The sequence below is a fragment of the Eptesicus fuscus genome, chromosome 6 (assembly GCF_027574615.1).
Source record: "Eptesicus fuscus isolate TK198812 chromosome 6, DD_ASM_mEF_20220401, whole genome shotgun sequence".
Lineage (NCBI taxonomy): Eukaryota > Metazoa > Chordata > Mammalia > Chiroptera > Vespertilionidae > Eptesicus > Eptesicus fuscus.
The window spans coordinates 57,298,395-57,315,491 of NC_072478.1; the positions used below are offsets into that span (position 1 = coordinate 57,298,395).

General features: G+C 39.2%; 1 protein-coding gene across 1 annotated transcript in view; it reads left to right on the forward strand.

Moving 5' to 3' along the window:
* The first annotated feature begins 285 nt into the window (after nucleotides 1-285).
* INPP4B (inositol polyphosphate-4-phosphatase type II B) overlaps nucleotides 286-17,097 on the forward strand; it is a 562,110-nt gene continuing 545,298 nt past the window's right edge. The window contains exon 1 of the mRNA XM_008143795.3: nucleotides 286-538. The gene's annotated coding sequence lies outside the window, so the exon portion shown is untranslated. The remainder of the gene's footprint in view (nucleotides 539-17,097) is intronic.

A 17,097-nucleotide genomic window follows, 5' to 3' on the forward strand; every position in this document is an offset into this window, starting at 1 on the left:
GAGGGTCAGGGGAGTGCGGTCGGCGCACGGAGCGCGCGTGTTTGGGTCCCTTCGGCTAGGCGGCTGGGGCGCCAACTCCGCTCCCCTGGGAGCGGGGAGGCAGCAGCCTCTACTCGGCCGCCGGTGACATTGGGAGGAGGCCGCTAGGAACGTGCAGCGGGGGAGGGAGGGGGCCGGGAGGGAGGGGGTAGGGGAGAAAGTAGCGGCGGTGCCAGGGGGCGTGTGAGCCGCGGGAGAGGCGGCCGCGCCGGTGACAACTTCTCTGGGGCGCGCGCGGCGGGGCGGGCGGGGAGCGAGCGGGGAGCGCGGCGAGAGCGGGAGCCCGAGGGAGTGGCGGGAGCCTCGCAGCCTCTGGCAGCCGCGGCCCGCGCCCTGCGCCGCCCGCAGCCTCCGGGTTCGCAGCCCCGGGAGCCGGGCTCCGCTCTATAAATAGCAGGTCGCGGCTCCGCTCGGCGCGCACACGCTCCCCGGGAACGCCGGAAAGTCGGGCTCCAAGTGTCTGCTGCTGCCGCCGCCCCCCACTCCGCCTCCGGGAGAGGTAAGGACCCGCCGGGACCCGAGGGCTCGCTGGGGCTTTGCAGGGTGCAGGGGGTGTGGGGGGAGGACTGTGGGGGATGCAGGAATCGTTGGGGCCGGGCCGCGAGCGCGGGGATACGTCCTGGCGCGGGGAGCCTGTGTTGTTTTGCATCAAGTTTCTCGGTCTTGCAGCCCCGGTAGCCCCTCCAGCCCTGTCGCCCAAGGGGTAGGCAGTGCGTGTTTCCTCGGAGGCTGGGTAACCCTGTTGTCGAGATGACCCTCTCGCTGAGCGCCCCTCGGCCGGGCCAGCGCGCCTGGTCACCCCGACCCACCCACTCACACCCCGGGCCCCGCTAACTCTGAGCTCTGGCCTCGCCGACCTTCCAAGGCTGCGCCCACCTGTGCGGTCCCTTTGGGACACCTGCGCTGGCCTCCGGCTCGCTCTCAGCCTCATCCCGGCAGCAAAGCTGCCGCCGCCCGCCCTCCCGCCTCGTCTCTTCATTAAGGCGAGGGTCAGGGGTGGGGGTGGGAGTGAGGGTCACTGATATTGAGGTTTTAGTTGCCCCAAGTCCAGGGTTTTCCTCTCCGTGACCACCCCACCCCACCCCACCCCACCCCCAGCAACTCATTCCAGCAGAGAAGCCAGGCACGTCTGCTCTGAGCCACCAAGCATCACTTGTCCTACCTCCGAGAGCTCTCACTGAGGGGCTGGAAATCGAGGGCCTTGGAGTGAGGCCGCGGGGGGCGAGGGGCGGGCGGGCTGGGTTGGAGTTGGAAAACTGCGCGGCCAGCTCTCCGGGCACCTCTGGCTGGAAGGCCCAGGCCCGAGGAGGTCCAGCTAGAAGCTAGGGGTTGGTTCCTGCGCGGACTTTCGGGCTGGGAGCTGGGACTTAAAAGAGGATGCTGGAGCCACAAAGACCTGTTTTTGCCCTTCCCCACGCCTCTGATATCGCCTCCTTTGGGTGGTGTTTCTGCGTGTGCCCGCCCCCCCCCACCCCTCCCCGCTCCCCGCCCGTGGAGAGGGACAGGCAGTTTCTGTTTGGGGGCTGGAGGTTGTAGAAGAGTGAGGATGTGCATATTGATTAGGTTTGTGCTGCTGCTGCTGCTGCAAAAACTTAACTGGAAGCAGCCCCGGGAGGGTTTTCTGTTACTACTCTTGCTTTAAAGATGCAGCTTCGCTCCTTTGCCTGTTTTTTTTTTTTTTTCTTTTCCTTCTGGGGAACAGGTTTCCTCCCTCTTTCTGGGGTGTTATTTGAGGTCATTACATTTTATGACTCCAGGTGTCACATTTCGCTTATCTTCTTCCTCTCAGTATGGCAGGACTTGTTGGAAAAGGCGTGGTTCTGGAAAATAGGTAAAAGCCTAGACAGCAGGATAAATCCATCTTCTCCCCCTCAAGATGGGCACTAGAGAGCCCTTTTGTAGTTGTGCAGCTACAGTTCAGAGACCTTGCTTGTAACGGGAGTCTTCCGAGTGGGTTCTGGACCAGCGATGGTCACTAGTTTGACATGATGCTAAAGCAGCATATAAGGCGCGAGGATTCACCAGCGGGGCAGCTGGTTGACGGTGTGCAAGAAGTTGAGTGAAAAGGGGACTGGGCAAGGGGTCATCGTCTCAGTAGACAAAGAAATGCATTACCTTGTGCTCCTTTGCGATCTGCCCCGGGAAGGCGTTGACATGAATTCAGAAGAAATGGTCCAGGGCTTTGTAATAAGTACCTGGGGGATAAAAATGGAATCGCTTGGGTTTGGAGTAATACACAATGCTACTGCAATGGAATGCTTTTCCTGCGTACTTCTTTAAAATGTGATTTAGAAGGTTGTCCTTGAGAGGTTATGAAACGTGCATGTGAAGACAGCCTGGATGCTCAGTGTCATTAGGAAACATATGTGCTGATTGGAATGCTGCTCTTACTTTAGGAGAACATTCTCTATGATTAGGCAGATCAGTATTTACGTTTGTGATACACTAACAACCAATTAGGATGTACATATTTATAACCGCATTTTGCTTTTTTGAAGCTTTGACAAAATACAAGAAAACCCAGGTAGACAAAGTTTAGTCTAGTCCCCGCTGCTGTTTAAAGAAGCACACGTGCAGAAAATGCTTTTAAAATGTTGGGTTTGAGCTTCACTTTGGGGATGCAAATTGACTGAAGGACTTCATTTCTCATAAGATTTTTTTTCAAAATATGCATAACATAGACTCATCTGTTAAAAATTTGATTATAAAATAATGCTATTATGTTTTAGTTGTGTGCGATGGAAAATTATTATGCTTAGGGAAAAGCCAGATATTTGTTCTAAATTGTGCAGATTGAAAGTAATTCATTTTTCTTCTGAAAATGTTTCTTTTAGTACAAGTAATATAAATCCCCACTTGGGTAACAGTTAACTTTCTCTACTTTGAGCAAAACCCAAGAGGGCAATTCTCCTAAAGACAGAGAAAAAAGTGCAAATTGATCTCATATCTCTTAGCAACCAAGTAGATGTCAATTTCCAGGTAAGTACCTGACATCTGAGATTACAAAGTTACAAAAATTACAAAGTCGTAATTAGTGAGTAAAATGCTTACTGAACATCTATTACATTTTCTTATTTCACAGTGCACAATCCCCAGCCAGTACTCATATTACATATACAAATACGATTTTTATAATCTGTATGGAATACATTCTTGTCTTTCGTAACCATGGGGATATTAATAGATAGAAATGTGCTGTTTTAAATAATCTCAAGTTAACATGTTAATGTCAGTTGAAAGCTGAATCTCTCTGTTTCTTCTGTATTCTGTACCTTCATTGTTCAACAGCCCTGGCAATCTGCTTCATAGACCCTTTTGTTACTACTTGTTTATGTTGCGTTAGAAATCCTTGTTTATGGAGATCCTTAGGACACACTCATAAATACACACGCTTTCATATTCAGGCTAAAGAAAAGAGGTTATTAGACAAATCATTTCAGTTTAAGCATTTATTTTTAAAGAAGTCCAGTGATGCTATGATTGCACGTTGGTATGCAAGAGGCACATCGCCTTTGTTTTCCCAAACTTTACATCCAATGTATACCTGGAAACCACATTAAGATATTTGAGAACATTTTAAGGAATCTGTAGAGCCTCAGGCACAATTTTCATTTGAATCAAGACTTCTTTGTTCTTTTTTTAAAAAAATGTTTTTATTGATTTGTTTTAGAGAGAGAGGAAGAGGGATAGAGAGATAGAAACATCAATGAGACAGAAACATTGATTGGCTGCCTCCTGCATGCCCCCTACTGGGGATTGAGCCTCCTGCATGCCCCCTACTGGGGATTGAGCCTGCAACCTGAGCATGTGCCCTCACCTAGAATTGAACCAGCGACCTCTTGGTTCATGGGGTCGAGGCTCAACCACTGAGCTACACTGGCCGGCTGTTCATTTACTTTATATATTTTTACTACTGTGTAGGTTAAAGGGAGCATTTTAAAAATGCTTATGAAATTTTATTATTATAGCTATACTGTGTATATATATATATATATATATATATATATATATATATATATATCTGAAACTGCAGTGAGATTTTTCTTATATAAGGCACAGTTGTAATCTTACTTACTAGAAGTATCTTGCTATAGATGTTATACCATAAGGCCAATGACATATCTAGGAGTGTAGTAACTTTAGACTTTTTTACAACTGACTTTGTAATTTGACTGAACATTGAGCTGTTATGATAGATGTAATCCCAACAAAGGGTGAAGAGTTGGATTTCAATATCATATGTGTTTGTAAATCATGTTTTCCAAACTGAGTTTCTGAAATGGCAATATTGTGAGTAAGTTCTGTCTTCGGCATTGGGCAGCCATACCAACTAGGTGTCCTAATTGTGTGGTGGGGCTTCCAAATAGCCCGAAGCAGCACTAAGTGAAATAGATTTGGCAGCAGTCATTTGGTTAAGCTGATTAAAGGAAATCTTGAGAAGTTTTCTAGATCACGTGGCTTTGATCTGAGATTCCTTTGGGAATTTTCTAAATTAATGAACTCAAGGGAATGGAGGCAACACGTCCCTTAAATGAGAAACAAACCCAACCTCCCTCTCTCCCTCCCTTCCTCCTTCTCATCCATTTGTCTATCATCTATCTGTCTGTCTATCATCTGTCTATCTATCTATCTATCTATCTATCTATCTATCTATCATCTATCTATCTATTTTTACCTGCCCTTCTGGTTATTAAAATGAAACAGTGCAACAGGCCTAATGTTGAAATTATTGAATAATGTTCTTGATTTTCCACATTTCCAGGAATGAAAAAGTTTGTGGGATGTAGAGGCAGCCTTGATACTCATGCTGATTTTGAATTATTGACATAACAACAATAATGAAAAGTATCTAGGATAAAAATAAAAATATAATTCATAAAAATTTTTATGTATTAGCTGTTTTAAATATACCACTTATTTATAAATTTTAAGTTTTTAAAAGGAGAACCTGAGATTTGTGTTTCTCAAAGGGAGCATGACTTTTAAAACTATGCAGTGATTGAAAGGGAATCCTTTTAATACTTTTCATTTTGAAAAACTTAATTGACAGACATATGAGTCTTTCACCTTTCACCTTAGTTCTTAAAACAGGTAGTTATAGTGCATTAAGTAGACCAAGCTGGGAACTACCATTGCAGAATACAATGAAGCAAATAAAATGTACTCCCTAACCATAGCAAAGTCAATTCTTTCCTTAATCCATTCTTTCAAATAATTCTCACTTCATTTTCATGGGGATTTACTTTTCTAAAAGTCAAAAGATCAGAGATGAGTTCTAGTGATTAGCACAACCAAAACACAAAAATTATTCGCTGCTGGGAAAATAAAGTAAAACATAAAACCAGTGGCATCTGAAATTGAAATTATTATAGCCTGTAGATGAGGGGAGATTATAGCTATGCTCTCAAGAAAGCTTGGAAGTGTCATTATTGATTATTTAATATCCTATTTAGCATCTTCATATGCCAAACTTGCTAGATAACCACATATTCCACTTAGAGCATTGGCATACATCACGTTCCTAACAAAATATATTGCATAGTTGATGCCCCGCATTAAAATATATCACCCTTAAAATTTTTTTTATGTAATTCCAATAGTCTTCTTATATTGAAGCAATTATGAATAAACATGTTTCCGATCTTTCTGGATAAATTCGCTTTAAAATAGAGCATTCCTACTTTCCGCAAGGTGTCCAGTGTGCATTTGGACTTAGAGATGGTTTGCACTAGGTGGCAGTGTGCAATACTCAGTAGCCTTGGGTCATTTTAATTGCAATATATTCATTATTAAAGCTTTTTCTTTTAAACCAAATTTATTTATATCCTGAGTGAGCTAATGACATCAAGATCAACAGGCAGCTAAATCCTTAGCAGTATATTCAGAAGAGCTGTTGTTCGTAATACTTTGAAGATTCGATTGTAATGGTTAATATACTCTGCTTTTATGCAGGATCTGTTTATTTGAGGAATTGTTAGGAATAAATTGACTTAAATGTGCCAAAATTCTGATTATGACTAGGTTAAGAGAAAGGGAAAGGGAAAATTAAGAGATGACAGAAAAAAAATATGGTCATTCTACAATAGATATTGTATGAACCATTTGCACTTTAACCCTAATCCTGTCATTACACAGGCTGATCGAATTCTTTCTAGGAGTTGAAGGCTGTAATTGTTCATTTTTCTCTATTGCCCTTGGGACAATGCAAAAAAAAAAAAAAAAAAAAGTGCAGATAGTCTCACTGACGCTTCTGCAGATCCCCTAATGTGCTCTGTGATAGTGATGGCCTGGCCACCACCATGACCGAATGGGATTAGCCATGTCATGCTATAATTTTCTGGTAATTATGATAGCTGAATTTATCTAAATCACTTTTTCTTGGTTAATCTGGATGTAGGCATCCCTATCTTTGGCTGGATGATTAAATTATGGGTTATGGTAGAGTTAATCAATGTATTCCATCATCTGTGCACCAGAATGGGAACTCTGCATTGTCTAGACACCTTATTGGAACCTCCTTCAAGATCAGTATGGTAGGCATTTCAACCATGTTCACTGAATGTGGCTGCTGCAGGAATGGAGATGAAGTGAAAAGTTAACCAACTTAAATGGGCCTAATTGAGAAATACACGTCTTTACCGAGAACTTTTTACTATGTAAAAATTTAAGCATAATAAAAAAAATAGAATGGTAAAATGAATTCCCAGTTCCATAGTTGTCAAATTATGGCCATTTTTGTTTCTGTAGTGTAGTGGTTATCACGTTCGCCTCACAAATTATGGCCATTTTTGTTTTATCCACAATCCCACTCACTTTCTCCTCCCTGAAATTTTGGAAGCAAATCCTAGCAGTTATACCAAAGGAAATACATGTATGAAGTTGTTATTTACAAAAATAGGTTTTATATGAAAGGCAGGTTTAAAAATAATGACTACAATATAAACACTAAATATTTCATTTAAAAAGTCAAAAATCTTGGCATTAGGTAAATTAAGCACTTGAATTTGTTCCTGGAATATATGGTGATTTTATATAATTAAGGATTGAATTTCAGTTTACATTCTATGTCATATTTTTTTAATCAACAGAATTGTGCAGGAAGGTTCCTGGAACACATTAGGTAGTTAGTATCTACTTTAAACCAATGACCGCATTAGGCTTTTTAGGTTAGAACAGGTATTAACTGTCTGCATACCTGACCACCACAATTCTCTTATATAACTTTACTTCTACAGATGTTGTAGACATAACAGACCCTTGGCATATAAGAATTTAGCTTGCATGAGTCATGATTTTACCATCTGTCTTAAAGGTACACATCATGTAGTAGTCTATAATTTTGCTGAGGTATGAACTTAAATCACAGTCTTGAAAACTGGCCTTTCAATGCATGAGCCCAGGCAGTGGCCCAGCTGTCACACCTGAAGGAGATTTTATGCTCTAGGTGACATAGCACTTCATTTTCTAGGGCTAATTGTTCCTGGTGAGTGTGTTTGAGAATTTGGGAATTTGACAACTTGTTTGGTTCTTCCCTTTGAGAATGTCACAGATCTCTTAAAATAGACCTTTTATGTTTTGTGTAGAGTTGAAATTTCAAAGGAGTAGAATTTTTTTTTCAGATTTCAGAAAAAATTGACAGTAACCACTATGTATAAATCTTTATAGAGTTATGTGATAAGAGAATTCAGTTGTAGAGAAAACAAGTCATTTGTATCTAAAGGATTGACGCCACACTACATTTTTATATGTAAAAATTATACAAGGAGCAAAGCCCCTGTATAATTTTCTTAGTATTAGACACATGGGTTTATGACTTTTTTTTGAAACTTACTATAATGTTTTCTTTCCCGGGCTAAGGTTTAAAGACTGCCTCCCAAATCTATTCATGTTACTTACATTCTCATTCCCCATTTTGCATTTGGGTGAGAGTGAAGAATGGTGCATACTGAGTCCTGTGTAATGAGAAAGAAGTGAGCCAGTTGGCTTCCAGTTGATTTCTTTCATTCTTTTTTTCCCCTACTCATTTTTCCTAATTATAAATGTAATAAATCTTCATTGAAAAAAAATTGGCAAGTGGGAGAAAAGTCTAATGAGGAAGAAAAAAAAATCACCCAAAGACAATATTGTTAGCGTTTTATCATATTTCCTTCTAAGATTTCCTGGGATTCTTTTACAAAAGTTGAGGCTATAGTGTGTGTGTGTGTGTGTGTGTGTGTGTGTGTGTGTGTGTGTGAAAACAAGAGTTCTGATTTTGTTGACTTAGAATTCTGTTGTTCAATTCAGTTTACATATTGACTGAGCACCTACTATGTGAAAGGTAGTATGCTAAACTCTGTTCCAGTTTACAGCCATGAATAAAAAAGAAAGCCACTTTTTCCATGCATGTGATCACTTCTCTAACCTTTTTTGTTGCTATCTGGTAGTTAGGCATATGAACCGTTTTCACTTGTTTAGCCATCTTCTCAACTTAGATTTTTATATTCTTGGCATTTGTTTCTGTTAGTACATTGCGATAAATGTTTTTTTGTATGACCCCATTTTCTGATAGTCTTTGTCTGTATATTTCCTGTTGTTTTTTTTTTTTTAGGAGTGATTCCTAGAAGTAGTATTCTGAATAAAGAGTGTATAAGAGTGTGAACCTTTTTTTTTTTTTTTTCAAGAAAGATTGCACTCATTTTTATTCTCCCTGGAAGTATATAAATCATAACTCCATCCTCACCAAAATTGAGGGATATTATTTTTTACGAATGTTTGCTAATTGGAAAAGTGAAGATAATTGTAACAACGTCAAAACAATAACATCATCATCATCAACAACAATAACGCTTGTTGAACACCTCCTATAGATCACCCATCATACAAGACCTTTATCTCTATTATCTCATTTAGTCTTTGCAACAGCCGTAAGAGGAGGACAATAACATCATCCTGTCTTAAAGGTTAGGAAACATTTTTTGAGAGGGTGTGTGACTCCCCGAAGGTCACACAACTGGTAAGTGGTAGAATTGGGTCTTGGACCAAGATTGATTTTACTTTAAAATCTAGGTTTTAAAGTACTGTGTTCTACTATTATTTGATTAGGCGAGGCTGAACATTTTTGAAATGCTTATTTTAATTTGTACTTCATTTTTAAATATTAATTCATATGTTTAGTCTGGTTGTATATTGGGACCTTGGTTTTTTCCATGAATGTTAGTGTCCTTTAAATATTAGGGATACAGTCCCCTTTGTCATTTGTTATCTATATTGTTTTTTAAATTATTTTTCACATATAGAAGTTGAAAACTATGTGTAATTAAGTTGAATGTCATATTTCTTCCATTGCTTTTTTGCTTAAATACTTTCTCATTCATAGAAAAGATTAAAATTTACCTAAATTATTCTTCCCTGAAAACAATTTTCATCGAATTCTGTAATGATTTTATTTTCTCTCTTGTCCACTCAACATTGTTTTGGTGTATGGTATGAGATAAGAGTTAAATTGATTTCCCTCCTAAAAATATTAAGCATTTTCCAGCAGCAGTTTTTGAATAATCCATTCAAATTCCAGTTATTTGTGACTCTACCACATCATTGAATATATTATCTTATTTAGAGGTAAACATGCACTTTCATTCCTCTCTTTTTCCCTGTCTCCATCCCTCCTTCCCATTGGGTGGGCTTTGGGTTCTGGTATACTTATTTCATTCTCGTGTTCTATCAGTTCTTTTATTAATATCACACAGGATTAAATGTTGTTATTTGCTTAATATATGGTAGGAATGGTAGCTTCTTCTAGTTGATTTTCTTTGTGTTTGTGTGTAGTTTTAAAAACATTCTCACTGATATTTCTTCTAGACTCATTTTAGAAAATTTGGTAAAACTACCCTCAAAATATTTTTGTACTTTAATTGAAATTTCATTGAGTGTACAAATAGAATTGAGCAGAATTGGCAGCTTTACAAGATTTAGTCTCATTATCCAGAAGCCTGGTGTGTCTCTCAGTAAAGTTTTGATTTAGGGGATTTTTCATGCTATCCCATAAGGCCCTATGTTAGACATCAGTTATTGCCAAAACATTTTCCTTTTTCACGATTCACTCTTATGAACTGACCAGGGAATTCTGCAGCATGCCCTGTGCACCATGGGCCCGCATTTGCTTTGCTCATTCAGGTTTACATGTTAGGCCTAATAGCATCTCATTGTCAGAACAGTGGCTTTTGCATATGAATGGCCTTCTCTATTGCAGGATACCTGAAGGGTTCTCTTTCCCATTACTGGGTACAGCCTTGCTCTAAAATATATTTATTTTAAGTTATTTTCCTTAAATTAGCCTAAGAAGATACACTCAGTATAAATATTGAAAACATATATATGTATATATGTGTATGTATACACATATATATGTAATAGTTTATTCTCTTCAACAGCTCAGTAATGAGATGTCATAAAATTGTCCAAAAATATGTATTACTTTGTATATCAACAAAATACAGTGCAGCTCAGTTTGATATTTGGTTTCCAGTTGTCAAATCTGACACAATTACCCATGAGATAATCACTTTTGGCCCATTACAATGGAGTGACAGGGTTGGGTAACTAGCCTGAAGCTATAGCTTATTTATTTGAGTCTGTACTCCAGTTAGAGAGATTTAAAAAATGAAAATCCAGAAATATTTTCATACACATAATTTGCTTATGTCTTTCTTAAATGCTCCACAACAACATACTCCAGCTCTCTTCCATTGACCCTGGTTTATAAACACAGTCTGCTTATTGGAATCACGCAGAAGAGAAAGCCTTGCTTTTATTAACAGAAGTCCTCTAGGTTTCCCTGAAGCTGAGACTTGCTTATTCAGGCTAATGGTCCCTACCTCTGCTGGTGCCCTGTCTCAGGAAACTGCAACTAGGTAAGTAGGAGAAGCATTGTGTGTGGGGCTCTTCAGGCCTACTCATCCCCACCTTCCAATTCCAGTTGTAGTATTTTCAAGGGTGGTTCCTTTGTGTAGTATATGTAAGTTTCATTTGAGTTACAAGTATTGGGATGTGGTAAGAACCATGCTCATTTCCTTGTCCAAGACAAGAAGAACCTACCCATGGATGGGTCATGTGTCAGATTCTACTAACACCCACTTTCCATTTCAAAGGCTAGATAATTGATCTCAACAACACATGAAAACAAATGAAAAGCTTAGAATTTGTTTTTAAGATTTTCTAATTTTCATGCTTAGGTTTACGTATTTCATTTTAGTTGAATGACTGAAGCCACAGTGCACTAGCAGTGATGAAAATCCTCTCAAAGCCTTAAGAGAGTTTTTCTTCCACTTGTTCAGATTTCCTTCTCAAAACCTCTTGGTGGTATGATGGTGAGAAAGAGTGTGTGACAGAGAAAAAGACAGACCAGTGTCGACAGTGCACAGCGAGGAAATTGCAATGGGATTCTAAATCACACAACATTTAACTTGGAATTCTAACTTATACAGACTTATATCACTTTGCTGTTTTCTGATTACAACACATAAACATTAATTATATAAAAAGTGATTTAAAAATCATTAAAAACACAGTCTTAGTTCTAGAAGGCACCTTCAAAGAGCTTTAGTTTAATTGTTTCATGCTCAATTGTAGGATGATCAAAATCTGGGTTTGCTCAGGACGGAGGAGTTTCAGTGCTAATACCAGGAGAAACTTGGGCAAATGAGATCGTTAGTCACCTAATTTCCCCAAACATTTGGAAAGTACAGGGAGAGTGGTAGGTAAGTTTTCAACTGATCTATTGTACTCAGTAGAAAAAAGAGACAGTTTTGCGTTATGAAAGTGTTACTTGAACATTATACAAATAATTATCGCCTCGGAAATGTTACAGAATTTGGACTCAGAAACTAGGTATTTTTTATTTAGGTATATATTTATTTATTCATAATTTATTCCCTGCCTACTTCTAAAGATGATTTGTGATGGCTTATAGTAAGACCACATATAAAGGTATTGAGTCTCTATAGCAGTTTAATGATAATATAAAAGATATATTCAGTAGCCTGACTCAAGGTAGTATGTCTTAAATGTTAAATTTGATAATATGAATACTACTCAGTGTAAGATCTGAAAACTATATTGCGACATTTAAAATCACTACCCATTTCCCATGATCTTGGATAAAAATGTAGCTATTATTTGAGCAATTATTTGATATTACAAGGTTCCCACCAGACAGTCTGGTTGAGCTGATGAGGTGGGGCCCAATATAGAAGTGCTCTGGGCCCCTCCAAACTGGTATGGCCCTTTTCTTTCACACATATGCTTTTCATTCTAGGTTCACACAATCTACCATTAGACACAATTGCATTCCATTATAAACACTGTTACATTTATTAAAAAAAATACTGGTACAAGTCTTTGTTTTTCCAAATCTAGATTAATGTAATTCTGAGAAAGTCATTATAATCTACCTGAGCCTGTTATCTCATCTATTCAGTAGAGATAATAACTACCTGATAGATTTACAGTGAGAATGAAGTGGAATTGTATATAAAAATGACTTATAAAATTATGCCATAAAAGTAGAGTATTAAAAATATTGACAACCACTAATAAAATTATTATTCTGTTTTATCTTATATTCAGAATGCTCATTTAGGACTCAATTACAATTTTGAATATAAAATAAACAACTATAAAGATCCATCTTGGATGGGGGTGGGTGTCCAAATATATTTAATAGATATACTTATTCAGGTTTGTTAACATTTTGAATTACAAATACAATCAATTGACTCTCCAGGTATCAAAAATGAAATTGCTATATTTTGTATAGAACTCACCTAGAGTTTCTAGAATAGATGCCAAAAACATAGGCATGTTTAAAAAATTGAATTTAAACTGTCTTAGAGTAGGAAAACACATAAAAATATTGGGCCCTAGCCAGTTTAGTTCAGTGGATAGAGCGTCGGCCTGCAGACCAAAGGGTCCGGGTTCGATTCTGGTCAAGGGCATGTACCTCAGTTGCAGGCTCCTCCCCAATATTTCTCTCTGTCTTTCCCTTCTCTTCCAGTCTCTCTAAAAAGTCAATGAAAAGATATCCTCAGGTGAGGATTAAACAAACAAACAAACAAACAAACAAAATATTGGCTTTACCTGTCCTTAGACAAGGTATATCTATTCAGAAGGTGACAATCTCTGCTCCTCCCACTGACCCACTTTACTTATGTGTGTTATTTGCCTGGGGTGGCAGGCTTTTGAGCTTATGTCTTCTAAACTAGAAAAACTAAATGGATTACATGTTTTTCAAACTATCCTTTATGTATATTATTACATAAAACGAAGCTCCAGTAAAAGATGAGCAACATGCACATCAGTGCTATGTTTTGTGGCGGGGTTTATGTTTAAATATATTCTATGGCTTCTTATGGTGTAAAGCCTGAGTAAAACAGAATGATAGACTTGATACTCTTTTGTGAAATGTAAGAACCTCATACAGATTCTCATCCAAATATATAGTTATTTCCTAATGCCAAATGGAGGAGGGCTAAGGGGGTTATCTGTGGGGAAAGGCAAGAAATGTGCAAGTCCACTAGGATGAATTTTAGGCTAGCCTCCTTATCTGTAAACGGCTCAGTAGCACCCACCTTGCAAAGATGTTCTGAGGATTAAATGTAATAAGGGATGTGAAGCACATGGTGTCCGGCCATAGTTAGCCTTCAATGAATAGTAAGTCTTCAAGCTGTTTCATTTCTATGCTTAATACTTTTTATTATATGAGCGAATGAGGAATTGAGTTATGTGTTATCAGACATAGTATCTTCTAAACTTTTGACAATAAATTTTAAATGAAATCCCATTTTATAAAGTAGATATAAAATAGTATTTTCTGAGTATGGATGCATTTTGTAAGTTCACTTGAAAAAATATACTTATTGATAAGGTCAGTCAAGGAAAATGAGAAGGTGCCTTTGCTGAACACAAATACAGGGTGGGGCAAAAGTAGGTCTACAGTCGAGAGTATGCAAAGCACAGAGTTTTTGTTCTTATATTATTTATTAATTATTGTATTATTTTTTCCATATGAACAACTGTACACCTACTTTTGCCTAACCCTGTGTGTAAAGTCTAGACTTATAGATAATAGTTTGACAATTATATCAGCTCCATAATTTCTTAATATTTTGCTTTGGTGTTTTTATATGACATTGGCTTACTTTGTATTTTTATTTTGTGTCTTTGTTTGTTTTATATGGTTTTCTCCTCTTAGATTGCAAATTTCTCAAGAATGAGGAGCATTTCCAATTTATCTTTTGGACCCAATGTCCTGTAGAATGCATGGGACATGGTAGACCTCAACATTTTTCTTATTTTACCTGAGAAAAATCACAGTTTTTTAAGGTCCGTTGGCATGTAAAGGAGTTAGAGCTTGAAAAGGACAGAAAATAATACAATAAAATAGTTGATCTAAAAATGGTCCTTTCTTGATGAAAGCCTAGAACCGTGGTCGGCAAACTGCGGCTCGCGAGCCACATGCGGTTCTTTGGCCCCTTGAGTGTGGCTCTTCCACAAAATACCACGGCCTGGGTGAGTCTATTTTGAAGAAGTGGCATTAGAAGAAGTTTAAGTTTAAAAAATTTGGCCCTCAAAAGAAATTTCAATCATTGTACTGTTGATATTTGGCTCTGTTGACTAATGAGTTTGCCGACCACTGGCCTAGAAGAACTTGAATCTGTTAGTTAAATTCTTTGTAAACCTGGGAAGAATCTGGTCTTTAAAAAGTGCGTGCATGCGAGTTGTGTGTGTGCGTGTTCGTGTGTGTACATGTGTATGTGTACTTGTGCATGCATGCTTGTATGTCTGTTGTGCTCATATATGCTTGCTCCTTCATGCATATGAGTTAGAGGGTTGTGAGGGACAGAGTGAAAGAAATGGGAAGGGAGTAAACATTGCCGAAGCCCTGCCATATGTCAGGCACTTGCTGAGCACATTGCCTTGAATATGGTTCTCCCTTAGTGAGGATTTTTGCTGCATCAGAGCCTGTTGAAAAATGACCCCTGAAATGTTTATCACACTTTGGCAGGAGGACTATGGAAAACAATTACAAACTATTTGTAGAACTGTGGGGTCAACTTCTGTCTTCTTGAGGCTGAGTAATTTGCAGAGTTCTTTATTACCCCTGTCTTATCCATCAGAACCAGCAATAAAAGCTAAATGGGGGAAAAATGCATCCTCAGGGGAACTCACCTGATCTATTCTGATAAAAGTAACGATACCTAGTCTTTCTTGAACACCGTGATTGCTTCACTCGTATTAACTTTTTAACTCCCCACCATTGTATGAGGCAGACTGATATTCCATTTTACAGGTGAGAAAATTGAGGCACAGAGAGGAAGTGTAACATGCTCCAGTTCCATATTTAGGAGGTGGTAGATCCAGGGTTCTGAGCAATTCATTCAGCACCCACTACTCAGGACACTACCCTGGCAATCCGATTCACTGAATATCAGCGGCAAAAGTAAGAGGAAGCCTTATGTGCGTACCAGTCCCATGTTGGGAGTTCTTCTCTGGAGCTTCGATGGAAGGGAAAGGAAAATGACTGCCCCCTGTGGGTGGCTTGCGGCCCTGGTACTGGGGGCAGCATGTGCTCTCCCTGTTGTGCTCATGAAGGGTGAAGGTGACTGTTCCAATCCAGGAGGGAGGCTGGCTAAAAACAATGCAGGTATCTGAGGGAAGGATCCTTCCCTTTGCATTTGTTTCTATTTTAAGTTGGGGAAAAAAATTGGCTGTTTAGCTCTGGTTGGACCAATCTGTTGAAGAAGATATATATCCTGAAAAAATATTATATATGTATAAAATAGCTGGAGACCCTATGATGATTATGAGCATAAAATGGCCTTGCAATCGGAAACCTTTAATTATGCACTTTGAACATTCTAGCCAAATTTTTTTGTGGCCTAAAAAAATCATCATAGGTGGAAAGAAACATCTGCTGTGTTTTTCACGAGAGCTGTGGAATCCGATACACTTCATTTACACGGTTATTGTACATGCATTGGGCACACTTACAAGTTTTACCTGTCACTAAATTTTCTACTCAGAACATTCCACATAAGCAGAAATAAATGTTTACCTCTGTAAAATCCATGGGTTAAAGCCATCTATAGAAGTTGGAAGCTAAATGTAGAAAAGCCATTGTACAGGCTCAATTGTTTTGCCTCTTGCTGTGTTAGAAGATAAATCTTGAGCACAAAATATATTTTGTTTTTAGGAAAGATTTGTTTACACTGTATGGTGCCAGTGATGCTCGGGTTTATTTGTACCGTGGCTACAGATACCGTGGGATTTTACCCACACTGTTAAGAACAATATATTTGAAGAAAATGAGCACATCCTGGGTGACAACTCTTCATTAAGATAAACATGCATCAAATCTCATTCTTGGAAGAATCCTCATGATGGAAGACAGTGTCGCGAGCCAGCACTGCGTGACCATTGCAGATTTGTTGGCTGGTCTCTATGGGGAGGTTCATTTGCAGATCACCCAGCATAAGGCTTAATCTTGGAAAGAGGGAAAAAAAAATGCTTTTTGAAAAACACTAGAGGAATTGGTGTTGTTAGGCTGATCATAATTCATTGAAAGCACGAGGGGATCTGTATGAACCATGTTCTTTAAATTAATGGATAGTGAGAAGTCTTTCTTCACCCTTGTGAATCCTTGTAGAAGACATTTGCAGGGAAATTACTGGAGCTGCTCCCCCATGGGGAGATTAATGCTTTAATATGCAAAAGCAGACAACTCACAATTCCTTTTCTTAGTGGCACTCTGAGCTGCACAGTCTTACTACTTTATTTTCCCCTTAGAGCTTGTCTTCCTAACAACTTTTGTGGAGTCAGAAAGAGCCCCTGATGCCAAGCCGTACCCTTGGTTCTACACTTGAGGATTCTGCTACATGGGACAGCCGAGCAATTTGTGGCCCGGATCTGGTGGAGTAAATGTCTTTGTGAAGTAGTGAGATTTTCCAGCTCATCCATTTGAATTTACCAGCATTAAAATTAGGCAATGGAAAATGGTGGTGGGGAAGGATGTATCCTAGGCCC